This window comes from Acinonyx jubatus, chromosome E2 (genome assembly GCF_027475565.1).
Source record: "Acinonyx jubatus isolate Ajub_Pintada_27869175 chromosome E2, VMU_Ajub_asm_v1.0, whole genome shotgun sequence".
In the NCBI taxonomy this organism is placed as follows: domain Eukaryota; kingdom Metazoa; phylum Chordata; class Mammalia; order Carnivora; family Felidae; genus Acinonyx; species Acinonyx jubatus.
In genome coordinates, this window is record NC_069396.1 from 56,709,553 (window position 1) to 56,715,709 (window position 6,157).

Genomic DNA, 6,157 nt, shown 5'->3' on the forward strand with positions numbered 1-6,157 from the left:
GCTAGCCCTTTGGCTCTTTGCCTTGTCCAGGCTTAGCCTCTTGGGTACAAACAGGACAGCTCCGGCCATCACCACCACACTTACCAAGCTACCATTAGGTGCCAGACTCTGCTGCACGCTTTCCATGGGTTCTCCCAAACCTCCTGGGAACGAGGCTTTGCAGACGACCCCACTTTGCAGATGAACCGGCACTGGGCACTCCCCTCAGGGAACTGAGATCACCCAGCCGGTAAGGAGCAAAGACTTTCCACCCAGGCCTGTCCGATCCCAGAACCTACTCTCTCTCTCTCTCTCTCAGCCACTATGTTTCACTACCACGACTTTGATGCAAACTCATTCTGTGACCTTGAGAAGTCTTTTAAACTCTAGGGCTTCAGTTACTTTTTTTTGTAGAAAGGAAGGGGGATGGGCTAGAAGGACTCCAAATCCCTCTGGAACAGGGAGAGTGGCAGGGGCAGGTTAGCAGGAAAGTAAGATTCAGCAGGATCAGACTCCCTGAGGGAAATACTCTGAGTCATTTCCAATGATTTCAGGAATTTCTGGAGGTCATGCTTGAGAGCTGGGGTGGAAAGATGTTTCAGCTTCTTTGTCAAGACAAATTGATTCCTAGTGGCAGGCTGGAGCTCCGTGTTGAGAAAGATTCTGCATATCTGCTCAGTGGGAAAGGATCTCCCATTGATTGGTGCTGTCTTGCCCACAGGAAGGGTAGTTTCAGCGCAAGTGCTGGGTATTTGCAAATTTTGTCCAGAATTTGACAACCTAGCTTCCTAAATGTATACCTTCCTTTTTTAATTATTTTTTTTAAAGAACCAAGCTAGCTTTTCATTTTCTTTTGTTTTGTGTTTTTTACATTTTGAAAATGGAATGGGATCTTAAAGATTAAAGATTTGCTTATCTTTAAAAAAAAAACCTGAGAGGCGCTTGGGTGGCTCAGTCAGCTGAGGGTCTGACTTGGATTCAGGTCGTGATCTCTCGGTTTGTGAGTTCAAGCCCCTTGTCAGGCTCTGTGCTGACAGCTCAGAGCCTGGAGCCTGCTTCAGAGTCTGTGTCTCCCTCTCTCTCTCTGCCCGCCCCCTGCTCACGCTCTCTCTCTCTCTTTCAAAAATAGCTAAACATTATAAATAAATAAATAAATACATGCTGTGAAAAGTCAGTCCTACTTCTGACTTCTTGAACTCCAGAAGTCCCCCTTGCCCTGAATTATCTTCTTACCATGTATAATTTCAACATTACTATATGCATATGAAGGTATTTACACATGTGTTTCAATCCGCCCAGGTATGGAGCCCATATATATTTATTTGACACAGCATTTATCATTTTATACACATAGTTCTGCACCTTCCAATTGCACATGGCCAAGTATTGTGGAGAATCAGTATCAGTTATGTAACTCTACCTTATTGTTTTTCAAGGATGCTTAATAAGTATAGTTTGCATAAATTAATTGCATAATTTATTGAGTGTTTTCTACATGCCAACCACTTTGCATTCAATAACCCAAGGAAGTTGCTGCCTTTTATTTTCATCCCCATTTTATAAATGAGATCCTGGAGGCACCGAGAGATAAATTAACCTTCTCCTGGTCACACAGCTGGTAAGTGATCGAGCTAAGGTTTGAATCCTGGGAGTCTCTTAGCTTAACCACTAAGTTGTATAACTGACTATGCTGGAACCACATAATTCCATCTATTTACTTATCTCTTTTGTTTGTTTTTAAATGTTTCTTTTTTTAATTTATTTTTGAGAGAGAGAGACAGAGAGAGCACAAGCAGGGGAGGGGCAGAGGGAGAGGGAGAGAGAGAATCCCAAGTAGGCTCCATGCTGTCAGTGCAGAGCCTGATGTGGGGCTCAAACTCACGAACCCTGAAATCATGACCTGAGCTGAAGCTGGATGCTTAACCGACTGAGCCACCCAGGTGCACCAGATTTTCAAAAATATAAGCCAGGTGCCCGGGTGGTTCAGTCAGCGAAGGCTCCAACTTTGGCTGAGCTCATGATCTCTCCGTCTGTGAGTTGGATCCCCGCATCGCATCAGGCTCTCTGCTGTCAGCCCAGACCCTGCTTCAGATCCTCTGTCCCCTTCTCTTCTGCCCCTCCCCCATTCTCTCACTGTCTCAAAAATAAATTAAAACATTTATATACATTTATAAATATGTACTTATATAAGCCAACACCATTATATATTTTTTGCTTGGGAAAATACAGTTATTTTCACTAAAATAAGTTGTCTATGTAAGCATGCAATGAGTTTACTATTATTTTGCTGAAATCAATACAGATTTTTACATCTCCTCTGTTTGGATTTTGAATACGTAATGTATCGATAGACATAACACACATAACCAAACACTTCTGGGGTGCCTGCAATTTTTTTAAAAAGTATATGTATTTATTTTGAGAGAGAGAGACCAGGGGAGGGGCAGAGAGAGAGAGACAGAGAGAATCCCAAGCAGGCTCTGTGCTGTGAAACTCACGAACCATGAGATCATGACTTGAGTCAAAAAGTCCAGAGTCAGATGCTTAACCAACTGAGCCACCCAGGCGCCCCAGGTCCCCTGCAATTAAAAAAAAAAAAGTGTTTTTTAAAAATATGTATTTATTTTTGAGAGAGAGAGAGAGAGAGAGAGTGGGAGAGGGGCAGACAGAGAGGAAGACATAGAATACGAAGCAGGCTCCAGGCTCTGAGCTGCAGCACGGAACCTGATGCTGAGTTCAAACTCATGAATCCTGAAATCATGAGTCAGAAATCCTGAATCCAGAAATCCAAAAATCCAGAGTCAGACGCTTAACTGACTGAGCCCCACCCTCCCAATTTTTAAGCATATAGAGGGGTCCTGAGACCAAACACGTTAAGCATTGTGGCTGTATGTCATGGAGGCAAACAGCCTGTCAGATGTAGAGATTCACATCATTTTTTTCAGTGGCTGTGTGTGTCCCTTGAATGGAGATAACTCATTTTAGCAATAAACTCATTTTTGTTATAAATGTAATACCTAGTCATGAATTTCAAATTTAAGCAGCAGAGAAGGATAGGAAGAAAAAAAGTACCTTTCATCTTTTTACTGATCTCAACCCCAGCTTCACTTCCCAGAGGGAGTGATTGTTATCAGTTTCCTTTTGTCTAGTAGGCAGCCCTCCACCTGGGTGATGATGCCCCCGGTGGGGTAGGGGGGACATCAGGCCATGTCTGAGGGCATTTTTGGATGTCATCCTTGGGAGGGGGTGCTGTTGGCCTCCCATGGGGTGGGTGGAGGCCAGGGATGTTGCTGGACACCCTCTAGTGCACAGAATGACGGCCAGCACAAAGAATGACCTGGTCCAAGATGGGACTAGTGCTCAGGTCGAGGAAACCGGCTTTAGACAATATCCATGCATTCATATACTCTGCCTTGCTTTTTCACAATTTTTATTGACACAAGTGAGATTTTGCTAAATCTGTCAATAGGCAGTGACTCTTGTAGGGGACTCAAGGTCCCTTTGGGAAACGGAGAAAAGCCGTGGACCCCCAGAAAAGAGCACCCACATTCACACAATTTCATCAGCAATTTCCAGAGCTTCACAGACACCCTAAAAACCCTGCCAGAATTCCCAGGATGTGTGATTTTGAATCATGGTCCCAGGACCTCCCATCTGCCGTGAGATCACTTCCCTCACCCCCTCCCCACCTTTACAGACAAGCAGATAAAGTACCCAGAGCACAGTATTTGATTCTGGGTCCCTCAGGGAGGCAAGGAAAAGCAAGGATTGGAACTCAGGCCACCTGATTCCTCAGCACTGGAATATTTCCACTTCACCCTGAATGAGGACGTTTGAGAAACGCTGATCTTCTCTTCCTGGTACAGCGGGAAAACATGCCACCACCACTCTGTTCCTCTTGAGAAAACACAAAGGCCCCAGCTGTTGTTGACCAGATATGCTCAAGCACCTGGGAGAATGCTCACTCAGGATATGAGGCGGGGAGAGGGGTCGGACAGGGATGGGAGGTTGTAATTGGCTGCCGGAGGACTCTAGAATATGTATCCACTTGTTCCTGGAGTCTTTTGCTCCTTCCTCCGTCCATCTGTCTGTCCATCCATTCAGCACCTGCAGACTGAGACTTCCGGTCTACCAAAACCAAACTGGGCACTGGGGATATGGAAGTGAACCAGCCCCGTGCCTGTCTTGAACAGTCCCTGGCTCTACTGGAGGGTGGGGGACAGACCGACAAGCCAATCACAATGCAGAGTGACTGTGCTTTAATGGGGGGCACTCCAGGGCGAGGTACAGCTGTCTCCTCTGATGCAGCCTTGGGAAGTCAGGGAAGGCTTCCTGGAGGAAGAAGCATTTCAGTTGAACCTTCATGTTGGAGATGGAAGAAGATTCCAGTAGGTGGAAGGAGATGGAAGGAGATTCCAGGCCGGGGAGCCACGCTCAGGAACCTCAAAAGTGCTAAGGAGCTGGGCAGGGTAGGGGAATCCACTCTGTTTGTGGGAGGCAGTTGTGAGGATGGCATGAGACAAGGCTGGAATCCAGGGAGGAGAGGGCCCTGCACACGGGGACTGGCTGGTTGTTGGGAGTGATGGCCAGGGAGTTATGGAGAGGGGGCATTAACGCAACACTGGCTGAGCATCCATAGCGACCTTCACAGTGCAGCATGCTTTACAGAGTCTTTCAGTTACCCATTGCCGCGTAACAAAAAACACAAATGCCGTGGCTTAAAGCAGCATCTGTTTCTTATCTGACACTTTCCACGGCTCAGGAACCCGGCACAGTGCAGGGAGGTCTTCTGCTCAGGGTCTCCCAAGGCTGCAGTCAGGATGCCAACTGGCTGTGTCCTCATCTGGGAGTTCAGTTAGGGAGGGATCCACTCCCAAGCTCCCTCGGGATATAGGAATCATTTCCTTGTGGTCATACGACTGACGTTTCTGTGCTCTGGGTAGTAGGATGGCCCTCTCTGGAGCAGGATGGTTTGGGTTTGCTCCTGCAGGACAGCAGGAGAATCCCTTGCTCTGAATCACTCTGACTTCTCCACCATTTGAAAAGAGATCGCCTGATTAGGTTAGGCCCACCCAGGATAATCTCTCTTTTGATTAACTACAAGTCAGTTTATTTGCGGACCTTAATTACATGTGCAAAATCCCTTCACCTTGCCATATAATGTTACCCAATCACGGGAATGACACCCCACCCTACTCACAAGTCTTGCCCAGACTCAAAGGGAGGGGATCCTACAGGGTGTATACCGCAGGGGGTGGGGGGGTGGGCAGGAATCTTAGGATCTTCTTAGGGGTCATTTTGGAGTTCTACCAACCACTTGGGATCAAGGGAAGTAAGGGTGGAGGACCTTCTCAAGCTAGGGGCTTAGCAGACTTATCTCTGAGTCGACAGCCTACAGGTCTCTAGGTTAAACCTACGGGAAACCTTTGATAATGTGACAGGACTTTATGAGCAAACTTAGGAATGAGATCTGAAAGAGGCCATAACCTGCACCTTCCGGGGGCGCCTGGGTGGCTCAGTCGGTTAAGCATCGGACTTCAGCTCAGGTCACGATCTCACAGCTCGTGAGTTCGAGCCCCTTGTCAGGCTCTGTGCTGACAGCTCAGAGCCTGGAGCCTGCTTCTGATTGGATTCTATACCTTCCTTTCTCTCTGTTCCTCCCCAGCTCACGCTCCCTCTCTCTTTCTCTCTTAAAAATAAATAAACATTAAAAAAATAAAATAAGAAATTAAAAAACAAAAAAACCCTGCACTTTCTGTGACACTCCTTCTGAGGGGTCCTTCCATGAACAGAAGGGTTGGTCACTGGGTCTATCAGAATAAACAAACTAACTAATTAATAGAAAATAAAAAGAAATTTAAAAACAAACAAAAAACCCCTGCACCTTCTGTGACACTCCTTCTGAGGGGTCCTTCCATGAACAGAAAAGTTGGTCACTGGGTCTATTAAAATAAATAAATAAATAAACAAACTAATTAATTAATAGAAAATAAAAAGAAATTAAAAAACAAACAAATAAAAAAAAACCCTGCACCTTCAGTGACACTCCTTCTGAGGGGTCCTTCCACGGACAGAAGGGTTGACCACTGGGTCTAACATTTGTATCTTACAACACAAAGTCCAGAGGTGATATCTCATTTCTCCAGAGGACAAGTAAACAGAGGAGGCAGAATTCCAC